The 14,266-nt window shown below is 37.9% G+C and overlaps 1 non-coding gene across 1 annotated transcript; it reads right to left on the bottom strand.

Moving 5' to 3' along the window:
- Positions 1–381: 381 nt before the first annotated feature.
- On the bottom strand, positions 382–488 carry LOC141636605 (small nucleolar RNA R71). Its single transcript, XR_012541210.1, has one exon. It is a non-coding gene; the product is annotated as a small nucleolar RNA R71 (small nucleolar RNA).
- Positions 489–14,266: the final 13,778 nt, after the last annotated feature.

Here is a 14,266-nt window from a genome sequence, read left to right as displayed (position 1 = left end):
CAACCCACAATGCCTAAGTTTTCATCACATTCCGTACCAACCGAGGAGAACCTACCCAATGGAACTCCCACACCACAACACTTAACCGGAAATTTTATTGCTCAATCCGCATTTATCCAATTAGTCGAAAGAAGCCAATTTGGGGGGATGCCCAGTGAAGACCCTCATTCCCACATGGAAACTTTTTGTGACTATTGTGATGCGATTTCACAAACCGGAGTGGCTCAAGACCAAATTCGATGGGACTTATTTCCTTTTTCTCTAATTGGCACCACAAAACAATGGTTGAAAAGCCTTGATAAGGATACTCTTGGAATTGACTCTTGGAAGAAGTTGGCTCTAGATTTCTACAAAAAGTTCTACCCTCCGGAAAAGACTAACATGCTAAGAGCTCAAATTACGGGTTTTAAGCAAAGGGATGAAGAATCTTTGTATGAAGCTTGGGAGCGATTCAAAGGAATTTGTCGCTCATGTCCTCATCATGGACTTAGCGAGTGGTTCTTGGTATAACAATTTTGGAATAGTCTTTATAAAAACTCAAGAAACATTCTCAATATAGGATCAAATGGTATGTTCACCGAAGTTGACGATAATCAAACTTGGAACAAGATTGAGGAAATGACGGTCCATAATTCACAATATAGTGGACCTCGCAAGGCTACTAGAGGAGGAAATCATGAAGTGGACTCTATTACTCAATTGGGTGCTCAACTTAGTGCTCATATTGATACCATCAACTTGAAGTTCGAGAAGGATATGGGTAAGCTTGAAGAAGCCTCAAAATCACCAAAGCATTATGTTAATGCCATGGTGGCATCTTCATCAATCCCAAGTGGGATATGTGAGAATTGTAGAACTTTGGAACATGACCAAACTGAATGTAGGGGAACGAATGAGCAAGTGAATGCTTTTCAAGCATACAAAAGTGGTACCCCTTATTCCAACTATTACAATGAAAACACCAAATTCCACCTAAATCTCTCATACAAAAGCCAAAATGTTCAAAACCCTCAACCAACATACACCCCACCTCCCATGCGAAACCAAAATCAAAGACCCTTTTTCAACCAAAACCAAGGTTATCAAAATCAAACTCCATATAATCAACAAAATGACCAAGGTTTTGATGTTCAAAAAGCGGTCCTCCAAATGCAAAAGAATCAACAAGAATTTTTCACTCAAATGCAAAAAGATAGCCAAGCAAAAGACATCACCATCAACAACATCCTAGCCGACACAAAAATGTTGGAAACTCAATTGACCCAACTGGCATCTTCAAACTCTCAAAGACAAAAGGGGCAATTACCACCTCAAAGTAATCCCCCAAGACATGAAACGGTTAGTGTCATTCACTTGAGGAGTGGTACGAAATATGAAGGACCAAAGAAGCAAGTCAAGGATGAAGTTGTGGAAGCTAGTGACAAGGGAAGAGTTGTGCAAAACTCTAGGGAAGAAGAACCCACCAATCAAGAGGTTTCAAAGAAAAGTGAAGAAAAGGCCAAAGATAAGGAGCCCATTGTGATTGGACTTCCATTCCCGAGTCGTCAAGCTAAGCCTAAGTTTGATGACCAACTTGGAAAATTCATGGAAATTGTGAAGAATTTAGAAGTCTCGATTCCTTTCACGGAATTGATCAATCACGTTCCGGCCTATGCAAAGTACATGAAGGACATCCTTACGAAGAAGAAATCAATCCGGAAGCTTGAGACTATTGCCTTCACTAAGTTGAGTAGTGCCATCCTTCAAGGGAGTTCACCTCCGAAACTCAAGGATCCGGGAAGCTTCTCCATTCCATGCACTATTGGTGACACTAAAATCAACAAAGCTTTATGTGACCTTGGGGCAAGTGTTAGTGTCGTGCCATATTCGGTTAGCAAAAGGCTAGGAATGAGAGAACTCAAATGTACCAACATCACGCTTCAAATGGCGGATAGATCAACAAAGACACCTTTAGGGGTATGGGAAGATGTTCCCGTGAGAATTGGAAAATTCTTCATCCCGGTGGATTTTGTTATTGTTGACATGGAAGAAGACTCCAACATTCCTATTATCTTAGGAAGACCTTTCTTGCACACCGCGGGAGCGGTGATCGATGTGAATCATGGAGAACTCACCCTTGAAGTGGGAGATGAAACCATCACTTTCAATCTTGACAAGACGATGAGAGCTCCCCGATTGCATGAGCCGTGTTTTATGGTTGATCACTATAGCCGGAAGGATGATCGGAAGAAGTTGGAATTTCAATGGAAAAAGAAAGTGGATGATGCTCCATCAAAAGAACAAGGAAATAGCAACAATGAGAGCTTGAAAAGTTCACTCATCACAAGTGAAGAAGATGGCCTCATTGGCTAAGAGAAGAAAGAACGAGAGTGGTCTCTATCAACTCAAGAAATTTTTAATGATCAAGTAGATGAAGTTTGCGGTCTTTCGGATGATGAGTTTGAGGGGATATTCAATCCCTATATTGGTAATGCTATGAACCAAGACCATCATGGAGAACAACAAGTGCAAAAATCTATTGAGGACCTTTATCATGATAATGAGCAAGCTTTCGACTACTTCTTCAAAGTGTTGAGTAACATCAACAACACCTTGAATATGCCCCCTTGACATCTCACATTGGATGAGAGTTTAGTGGAGTCCTCCCTAAACCACCATTTGTAAATATTCTAACTCCCTAACTTGTATTTCAATTATTACATTGCATTTTTGTCATTTTTGGGTTTATATTTTTGTGCCTTGATCAAGATAATCATCATTTTGAGAGAAGTGAGGGACGGACTTATGATTTTATTGATGTGTAGTGCTTTACCTTGGTGTGGGGATAGAAATTGCCTAGACTATTCATGCCTTTGTAGTGCCCCTACAATGAAGAACACGAGGATTGAAGAATGAAAATGACATGGGTATGATGTACCCACGGATGGACCTGAATCCGTATGGTCAAGGAGGAATCCGAGCGTCCAAATGGATAATCCGCTCGTCCTGACGAACCTGAGCGTCGAAAGTCACCAGACGCTCGTCTCGTAGAGCTGCAGAATACAAAAACTGGTCTGTAAAAGAATCTGAACGTCTCAGCTGAGAATCCGCTCGTCTTATACCGGACGGTCGTCCTTCACAAAAGACGCTCGTCTTTTTATTGGCAAAAATCTAGGATTTTCTTTGTAAAGGAATCTGAGCATCCACCCAGAAAGACGCTCGTCCTTACCCAAAGAATCCGCTCATCTTAGAAGCAAGACGCTCATCCTGTGGCGTCTTTTTCTGAGCCAAACATTGAAGAATCTGCCCGTCCCAATGCCTGGTCCGCTCGTCCTCTGCTGCGTTTTCATAAATAACGGTTGATTTAAACCTCTTTCTCCCTTTCATTCTCATTTCTTCAACATACAAACACTACCCATGTAATACTACGGATTTTATAGGCTGGCACTCGACCGAGTATGGCCTACTCGGTCGAGTAAAGTATGTCGTGGTTCATGTTTGGCTACTGCCTAGGAATACTCGGCCGAGTATGTGGAATACTCAACCGAGTAGAGGGTACTCGGACGAGTATACTCTATACTCGACCGAGTATCCGGTCTGTCGAGTGTTTTTCCACGGTTTGATTTGGAAATGATTAGGGCATTATATATATTATGCTAGACTGTTTCTAATTACGCTTTACAAACCTAAAAACATTCTACGACACCCTAATCATCTCCGAATCTCTCCTTGTGTGTGGGTGATCATAGCAATCGCATTCATTCCTTTTGATTCATCGTCGGTATGTCCCTATCTTCATATTCACTGATTTATATTCCTTGGTTTGTTCTTGATTATGAATTGGGGGAAATGGGGGTTTTGCAGTTAGTGATTGTATTATGTGATTGTTGGTGTAGGTGACGATGTGGTATTTGTTATGCATTTGTATAGTTGATTGAAGCGTAAGCGGATTGCGAAAAGGTAGGGTTTCTCCTACTCAGTACTGTTAATTGATTGAGATTGCATATGTTTTATAATTGTTGTTATCTGCTGATCATCGGAGGTTGGGTGTTGTGCTGACGGTGTTGGTGTGGTTGTGTTATGACGGTTGTGGTGTTGTGACAGCTGTGATGTTGTGTGTGTGATTGTGGTGAAGTCACTTGTGGGAGTGGCTTCACACCCTAGTTCGCCCTCCGTGGAACCCGTCACGGGAGGGAATGCGCTCATTAAGGGGCATGGATTATTAGTCGCTCGTTGATGAGTAGGACTAGGTTGGGATGGGCTGCGGTGACCCACTTGCAGCGAGGATTACCTGTTGCGATGGGTAATCTTGCAGGGCTACACACTTCGGTGTGTAGTCGGTTACTGTGTGAGATCAGACCGGGGATGGAAGATGATCAGCTGGTTGTATTTTTTGTTGTCTTATATTGATTGAGCGGTACTGACCCCGTGTTGTTGTTTTGTAAAACTTGCGGTGATCCATTCGGGAATGGTGAGCATATTATGATAGGTAATGCAGATGTTTAGCTATGGGACAACCATGGGGAGTCATCACTTCGACTCTAGCTTCCGCTGTTACGAGTTTTGTTGTCTTTGATTTCAGTTGTATTGAGGCCTTACACTTTTATTTTGGGTTGGTCTGAGATAATGTAATCGTTAAACTCTGTATACTTTAATATAGTTGTTTTGGATTGTTGCTTTTGATATACTAACCTCGGGCAACCGAGATGGTAACAGCCTTTCATACTATGATAGTCCTTGGTAAGGTACCTTGGTATGAGGGGGTGTTACAAAGTGGTATCAGAGCCGATGATTCCGGCACCTAAAACTAATGAACCCAATGAATTTAGGGAGTCTAAATAAAATGAACCCGGGGAGATTTGTTTCGATCTACCGCAATAACTTGGGAGACGTCTCGAAGTCGCATTAAGGCCCTTACAATCTTAAGCCGGTCACATGGGGGGGACTGTTATGTGTTGAGTCATGTATGTGTGTGGTACTTAGAACTTGAATGGTTGGATAATGCGGTATGAGAAGTGGTATGTGGAAACATGTGAAAAGCGTGGTGAGATTTACTGATTTGAATTTTAGTATGGAATATATTGGCATGTTAAGTGTTTATTATGTGGCTTTCAAAAGGGTAGTGGTACATGCGTATATGATCAAAATAATGTTAATGTTTGGTTGTTGGTAGTAGCATGTGATTAAGGTCATGCGTCTATATATATATATATATATATATATATATATATATATATATATATATATATATATAAATGTTGTGTTTCATTTTCATGTGAGTATGATAAGAGTTCAATTATGTACTTCTTTCTTGAAGTATTGAGTTGTTGTTGTTGTTGTCTTATGCATGTTCAAATTGTTTGGATTTAGAAAATTTGATTTGTATGAAGATCGATTACGGAAGGGTTGTCTTAAAACTGTCATAAGTCGAGTTCTATAAATGATATTGCTGTAATTCTAATGGGAGGTGATATCTTATCTTCTTACGATTCTAACGATAGGTCACACGCCCAAAACGAACAAGTAACGAATGAGATATAACTGTTTTACGAAAACTGGACGATGCTGAGAACTGTGTTGGTACTCGACCGAGTAAAGTAATACTCGACCGAGTAAGGGCTACTCGGCCGAGTATTCCCAATACTCGACTGAGTAATCCTCTGTGATAATTACGTTCACTTTTGGAGTCGAAAACTCGGCCGAGTAATATAGTTATTCGACCGAGTATCCTGTACTCGACCTAGTATGCTATGTACTCGACCGAGTACCTCAGTGGGCGGCCATTTTGAGTCGGTGGCTATGTTTTTACCTTAATTTTTAATCGGTGGCTATGTTCTTACATTTGTTGTGAGTCGTGGGCTATGTACACATGTATGTTTTGGGTCTTAAAGCATTCTTTTATATATGTGACGGTCTTGATACGTAAGTTACCAAATGCTATGATAGGGAGAATGCCGGCTTATGAAGGGATATGTGTTGGATATAAAGGACATGAGTTATATGTGGTTGTGAGCGATAGTGGAACAAGAAAAGAGTAGATTGATGGGCTAATTGAGGTAAAGAGCATGTTTTGTGAGATATGATGAGTAACATAATCATGTGTTGAGTAATATAAAGTAAGTGTATATGGGCAAGGGTGATGTAAATGTAAAGAAACGTGAGAATGAAAGATTGAGATGAGGGATACGAATAGTGGCATATTGGGATGTGTAAGGGTTATGGAGGGAGACAGTTAGGATTGAGTTGCTTAAGGATATATGTGATAAAAAGTCGCTATAGAGAGATGGAAATGGATAGTGTATAGTGAGGTCAAGTTATGCCACGATAAGTAGATAGTTGTTGATTTGGGAATTTGGAATATCACGAGGTGAGCCTAGTGTGTAATTCTTTGGGCAATTAACGGTATGAGATGAATTTTTGGTTCCTAAGGATACGGCAGGGAGATACGACTTATTGAAGAGTAGCCGTTAGTGTGTAGACTTGATGATAACAAGTACGAGTGAATAGTATGATGGGAGGAGATACGTGATAAAAAATAAAGAGAAGATATCGATATGAATTACTGGAATTTGAGTTGTGGAGTAACAAGAAGGTAATCGGATTACTAAAGAGTTAGGTAGAAAGAGAAAGGAGATGAATTAATAATTGGTATTATTGAGTAAAAAGGGGGAAAGAGGGATGGAAGTAAGTTGAGAGAACGTTGATCGAAGTTAAGGAGCATGAAGGTAGGAAATTATGGATATGTACGATAGCCTCACTAGAGGGTGTGAGTTAATAGTTATATAGGAGAGCAGGACGACATGTTAGCCGTGAGTTTCGAGGTATTAAGGGAATAAGAAGCTGGTAGAGTGTTTGCACGATCTGAGATTTTGGTGGAGAGTTAGATAACGATATGATAAAGGACAGAATTGAAAATAATGTTGAGGTAGATTTTGTTGATGGATTGAATGTTCGTTATTTGGGATGATAACCAAAGAGATGAAACGGATTGTTATATTAAGAAGTGATAGTAAGAGAGTAATCACATGAAGGATGTTGGCGTCATAGTATTATCACTAGTGGTTGAGGATGATGTTACTTTAGGGAAGTTAGCTGTCCTAATGAGGTTGATCTTGTGGAGGTGATTAGTATGTTTGGTTGTGAGGGAGTATAAGATGTAGATATATGAGGTGCTCGCTGGAAGTTGAGCAATAATGTTATGGCTACATTTGCCGGAGGGGTGATAATTGTGTGTATGAGAGGATATGTTATGAAAGGCACCTGAGTTAAGTCCGGTTGAGAGGTATTCATTGTCAAGTGGTAACTTATGTGGTCAGCATTGGCTAGTTAGATTCGATTATGGGTCCATGAGGTGTGGAAAACTTTGTGTGAGGTCCTGGCCTCACGAGTAATTGTGTGGCGTGATAGTTATGAGTCATTATGTGTGTGTTCCGCATCATATGTTATACTTATATGTGTATGTATGATATCTGTAAGTGGTGGTGTGGGGTTCCGGCCTCAAGAGTCATGGTATGGATAATATTCATAAGGTTGGTATTTGTGATCCCGTCTATTGTGCTGCATCATGATCTGGTAGAGCAGTTTTAAGACAGCCTTGTGGTCAAGGAAGTTGTGCTGAGTCAGTATTATGAGATTGTCAGAGTTGCAATGACTATCGATGTGGTGTTGTGCACTGGGCACGGTAATTCGTGTTGTGATACGAGTATTTTCGTGTTGTCATCGATCGTTGTTTGTTTACTGCTATTTCTGTCAGTGTCGGTCGGGGCATATAGATCGTTGAGTTGTTTCCCGATGTTTCTTGCTAGCGTCAGCTTAGGAGTGAAAATAGAGTATGGTATGAGATAGAGTTGGGTATGGTGTTGTTGATGTCATGGCATAGTAATATTCTGTTAATGGGACACCGTTGTGAGAGGTTGTTGGAGTGCTTTTGATCGTGTGTTAGATGAGGCATTGGTGGACATAGTTGTGAAAAGAAATTGTGGAACATGTGTGGTATTGAACTTGAAACTACAAGTGGTTTAGCACCTTTCCTTGGGACATGGAGTACGGAGTTTTAGGACTTAGTATCGTGTCAAGTTAAGGGAGTAGTGGTAATAAAGAAGATGAACTTGAGAAGCTAATGTAAGTATGTGTAACACTTGAGGATTGTGAGATAAGATTGTGGATATGAGTCTATATGTATATAGAAGTATATCGTGTTGTGGTAATGTAGAAGAGATGGAGTAGTGGTTATACTGAGGATTTTATGATATATGTTATGGGAGTGTAGAATAATTGGAGGCACGAGAACTGTTAAAGAAAGAGAGTCCTGGATATAGGAATGGTTGTAGGTGTTGAGGATATAATGGGTTATCGTTGTCATGCAGTAGTAATGAGGATTATGGGTGGTATAGCAAAGGACCTAGTATTAATGAGTTACGAGGACGTAACATTTGTCTTAAGAGGAGTAGGATGAAACAAGAGAGTTTGATGGTCATACAGGTAATGGCAGTGCTTGTAGTAGTATGATGTCTATGAGTGAGAGTAAAGGATTGTGTGAGGATGTTTATGTATGTGAGTAAACTTCGAGGATGAAGTTCGTTTTAAGGATGGAAGAATGTAAAATTCCGTTTTGATGGTTGATCTTACTTTGTGGATTATCTTGGTATTGAGTTGCTAGTGAGTGTTACGGAAGTGAGACAAGGTTGGCAACATTGTATTGTGGTCATTCGATAAAACTATGGAGTCAATATCGAGAGGATATGTTATCTAGTAAGCGTGGTTGGTGGAGTTAGTATTAGGTGTCCATGTTTCATAGGTTGGGTTGGAACTTCGTGGACGAAGTTCTTTTTAAGGGGGGAAGACTGTAATACTACGGATTTTATAGGCTGGTACTCGACCGAGTATGGCCTACTCGGTCGTGTAAAGTGTGTCGTGGTTCCTGTTTGACTACTGCCTAGGAATACTCGGCCGGGTATGTGGAATACTCTGTTAGGTTCATATACCTATTATTAGACTCCTCTAATAGTGAACTAATTAACTTGTTAATTATTTGTTCTTTAGATCTAGTGTATGCATAACAAAATGAAAGATTTATAAGGAAAAACAATGTTCCTTACATTGTTGGTTGGTTCGAAATTATGGGCACAAGTAAGGTCACCTTCCTTCACTTGTTCTTGAGCTTATAATGATGGATGATCCTCCTAAGACTCCAAGTATAGAAGCCACTCCAATAAATTGCACCCAAGATTAATCCCAAAAATTCCTACTAATATTAACTAGATATTTAGTAGAAATATTACCTTAATAATACTAATGTTCTTGTATTACTACTTCTAGTAATAGATTGGAGAGTATTAGTATAGTTGAGAATTTGTTGCAATAGCTTATGAGGAAAAAAAATAGAGAGAAAAACAACACAAGTACCAACTCTAGAAAAAATGAGCAAAAATGCTCTCTTATTGAGGCCAAAAACCGGTGGCCCTCTTCCCATGTAGGGAATCTTGTGCTTTTGTTTTTAGTCTATTGTTTAGTGTAGGTAGAGTGTAGGAAGCCTAGGTGTAAGATGTAGTATGTAAAGCCTAGTGTGATATGTTATAATCACACAATAACCAACATCAACATAAGACAAAAGAGCATCTTATGTGCTCTTATTATGGCCGAAATATTGGTCTTATTTTGGTCCATTTTTGCCTTTTGTCATTTGTCCCACAAATGCTTATAAGTCATATGTTTAACTATCTTACATATTTAATTATTAATGTAACCATTTAACACTTAAATATTACCATTAATAATATAATATACACTCCACTTTTGAGTAGTATACTACCATTATATCAACATATAATGGGTCCCATAATTACTAGTTAGTTAAAATTACAACTTCTTATAACTTTAAATAACTAATTACCTCTACCTCAAAACTTATATTTATACCTAAACTAATTTAGTAATATAACACTTAATTACTAAATTTAATCTTATTTAATCACATTAAAATAGGACGCAAAATTGCACTCCCATAATTAAGGAATTAATTAATCTGTATCGCATACAATTAATTAAATATCTATTTGGGCCTCATCCTATAGGTGTGACCTACATGGATCAACTGACCACCACCGTCACACGATAGTAATGTCAAACTCTAGTTAGCCAATCCTTACCGATTAATAACGGTCAGTCGACTGTATAAAGAATCATCCCTCATGTATTCTTAATATGAGATTTAATTATGATATTTAAATCATGTGATCGCACTATTGTTGAGGACAAATTTCCCAACAATCTCCCACTTGTCCTCGGCAAGTGTGCGTCACCAATTCTCTTGTCCTATTACAATCTCCCACTCAATGCAAGGTGTCTTGCAGGTCGTACTTACATTTGATCATATCTTGAGTGGTTTCTCGATCTGGAGATTAACTGTCTGACCGGAATTATCTATCAAAGATACCTTCCGAGCGTGGCCACGCATTTCCAGTTAACTACTCCTCGAGTGGCGTTGAGATTTCAAACAACCCTGATAAGGGGTGGACAATTCCTATCGCCCTATTCCCTTTGTTCAGCTACAGTCCATCATAACCCAAAATATACCCAGTTTGACCTCATTTACGAAATCGTGGAGTATAAATCAAAGCTAATCAGAAGTTGTGCCAACTTGGGCGAATAGTCTCTAGTCAAAAGAATTGACTCATAAGAATACTATAGTAGCTCTTGGCACGACCAGGCTTTATGAATTACTAAAACTCTATAAGCGGTCACTGCCCGACAGATTGTGCCATACAGTCTGCCTATGTGATCGACTAGTCATCCCATATGACTCTATGGCACTTGAACTTGCCATCAATCGCATCACACTCTAGTCACTTGGAGACGTCACCTCATATAAGTAACTAGGGGCGAATACCATGTCAATCCAGTTCACTTTAATGGGGTTCAATTTGTCTCTACAACCCATTCGGATACGACAAGGTAGCGGGTGAGTTTAATAAAACTCAAACGATAAATGTGATTATCACATATGAATAGTCAATACACTATTACTACTTCATATTCTATAATCTTTAGTGTATTATTAACACTAGTTAAAATGCAATACAAGCTTGGCAAGTGGATATACCTGATATCCTCATAATCCAACTTTGTTAATTGCTATTTCCTTCCATTCAATGTTATCTCTAATGACATGAATTTCGCTAAGTATATGTCTAGATTTCATACTAGACCTGAGCTCTTTAACTTGAAAGAAGCTCCCACTGTTATCGCATAACTTGTGATAAAGTTATTTGTAGAGGGATTCACCCTTAATCCCTACATTGACTATTTAATCACTATTTACTTAGAATCCTTTTAGTAGAATTTGCAATGCGTGAAACTAAAACACTTTTCTTAGTTTCTTACTCCTTAGCCAATAACATTAGCTTAGGATTTCATCAAATCCTTTTAAGCTTGGAAACTAAAGTTTGTGCAACCCTTAAACACCTAACTTAGTTTATCATCCAAACATGTGTACAAGTCATCAATTGTACTTTAAGGCTTTCACAAGCCCATCTTATGAATTAACTTATTATTGACTCATCATGTACCTAGCTTATGGTACATCATAGCACGTGCGTCTGTTGGCATACATAATCGTTCTAATGGCGGAAACATTAGCAATCGATTTCATGTAATCAACAACTTAATGGGTTCAGTGAACGACTATGATTCCATCATAGTAATTCCACTTTCATCATCATGAATAGGCCATTCAACTTTGTTGATGTTAAACAGATACGAAAGAACTTATCTTCATAAGACTCTCAACTCTATGCCAATATACTCTCACATAGATTCAAAATCTAGAATACTTTGCATCCCTTTCCAAGTCTTCCAATTACTCTTGCCAGAAGAGAGCATTGGTACATAATACTCAATAAGTAATATGTCTTCAATGTATAAGACATGGAAAAATAATTTTAGCTCCCACTTAACTTCATGTATATCATGATTCTTCAATCATGTGAATGAAACAATTCACTATAATCACATGAATGAAAAGTAAAATCCTATAATGCTTGCTTAAGATCATTCTAATGATGACTGAAGAAAGCTACGCATAATATGTTAGGATTCTTAGATCTTCATCTAAGATTTTGTGTTTCAAACACTTCCTTCTCTAAATTCCCATTTTAGAAAAAGCGAATTTTATTTGTCATTCATCATTAAAATGAAATGCGGCAATTCCTAACACAATTTATCTTGATCAACATCTTCATGTAAATATTATGCATTTGTGTACTCTAAAGCTTTATTTACCTTTAAAGAGACCCTCACTTTAAAGTAAATCTACTCATGAGCAACAATTTTCGGATTGTAATGCTTCGGCTCGTAAGTAACAAGGTCATGATACTATCACTTTCACAAAGTAATATTTTTGAACAATAAGACATGTGCGATAAACTCCCACTGAACTATGCTCTCATACTATCTTCATAGATAATAGTTCAATACCAACGCCCACTCTATAATTCTATTACTTTCACAAAGTAACATTTCAAGTATAAGAGATGTTTGTGACGATACATTCTACTCCCACTCTATCTCTGAGAAATACATCTAACTTCTTGAGAGATAGCTTTGTGAGGCACAAACATATATATTTAACGGAGTATTAGGATTTATCCAAGACAATGTATTAGCCTTCAAAAGGCCATCCTAACATGGCAGCTTGATTATATGACAGTCTGATCCATGTAATCTGGTTTAATAGACTCTCTATTCTAAGTATCTCATGGTTGACCATCCGTTTAGAATTACTTGTCCGTATTGGATTGCAAATTCCCAAAATTGAGTTCAACAACTCAAACAAACTCATATTAGTTTGATCTTATGGGTAGTGACACTAGGTCATAATCCATCTTTAATAAATCAAATTTATTACTTAGATCTTTGCCACTACGATTGGATCGTAATGGTTAGAACTTTATTCAATTGGTTCTCTATGTCATTTTAGAAATTTCTCAAATCTCTCAAATGCTTCACTTTATATTTGATTAAGTAAATATACCCTTATCCACTTAAATCATTGGTAAAAGTAACGAAGTAGTCATAAATATCCTTTCCGATGATGCATATTTAGAACACATACACGGCATGTATTAGTCCCAACAAATCACTTGCACATGTTCCTTTACCACTAAAGGAAGTACAAATTATATTGCAAAGGAGATAAGATTCGCATATTCCATATGATTGAAAATCAAAATGGTTCAATAAATCTAGTCGACACTAGCCTTTAATGCGTTTCTTATTTATGTAACCTAATTGAAAAAAAAAATGTACATATTATTTGGATTACTAGTTATGAGTCTTTTGGTGCGTATTATGTAGATATCTTTACATGAGTTGGAACTGTCTAAAACTTGTGTATCATAAAGATAAGTGACATGGCTCACATCCATGTTTATTTTCAATAAAATACAACAATTGTCTTTGAAGGCAAAATATAAATCCTTTCATGTCTCACATTGAAATGGAAATAATGTTTTAGACTAAGTGGGTACATAATAACAATTATGTAAATTATAACTTAAAGCTATTAGCAAAAACAAGTACATAAGTTTCTCTTGAAGTGGCGGCTACCTGAGCTCCATTTCATTGTTGGAGATTCATATCACTCTTGTTTAGCTTTTCCAGATTTCCAAGTCCCACTTGGAGTAATAAGTTCAACATTAATATCTTCTAAATACTTGGCAATTTCGCTTCCAATGGCCCATGACATTAAAATAATGATATTCATGGTAGGATTGGATACCCATCTTGGCTTTGTGGTAGTCTCACTATAAACTTCCAATTCACAATCGGATTTGGGTTTCTTACCTTTCTTTGCTTTTCCTTTATTAATACCAATACTCCTTTGATTTGCAAGGACACTCTTGCTAGAACTCCCACTTAATTTGATATTTCTCCTTGTTTCATCAAACAAGGATATCTTGGAATCTGTGAGATTCCCGTCATTTGATCCTCTTACCTGAGAGGTAGGCATGAGTATGTGAGTGGGAGGTGAAGAAGTAGTAAAAAGACAAAGATTTCCATCTTAACTAAAGGCAACGCGTAATTCTCTAATCGTATCATTGTCATAATCGGAGCATTTTTCATCGTATGTTTGGAGCTATGAATTAAGGTGATGGGTGTAGGAGTATAAGATGAAATCACTGCGAATAATTAACTACAAAAACGAAAAAATGAAGGAAATAATTAACATCTATCGTTTAAATAATACTCGTAAATTTAATTACAAGCATTGCATTTATATAGTGACCTC

This window comes from Silene latifolia, chromosome Y, assembly GCF_048544455.1.
Source record: "Silene latifolia isolate original U9 population chromosome Y, ASM4854445v1, whole genome shotgun sequence".
Taxonomy (NCBI): Eukaryota; Viridiplantae; Streptophyta; class Magnoliopsida; order Caryophyllales; family Caryophyllaceae; genus Silene; species Silene latifolia.
This window is presented reverse-complemented; position numbering and strand designations above follow the sequence as displayed.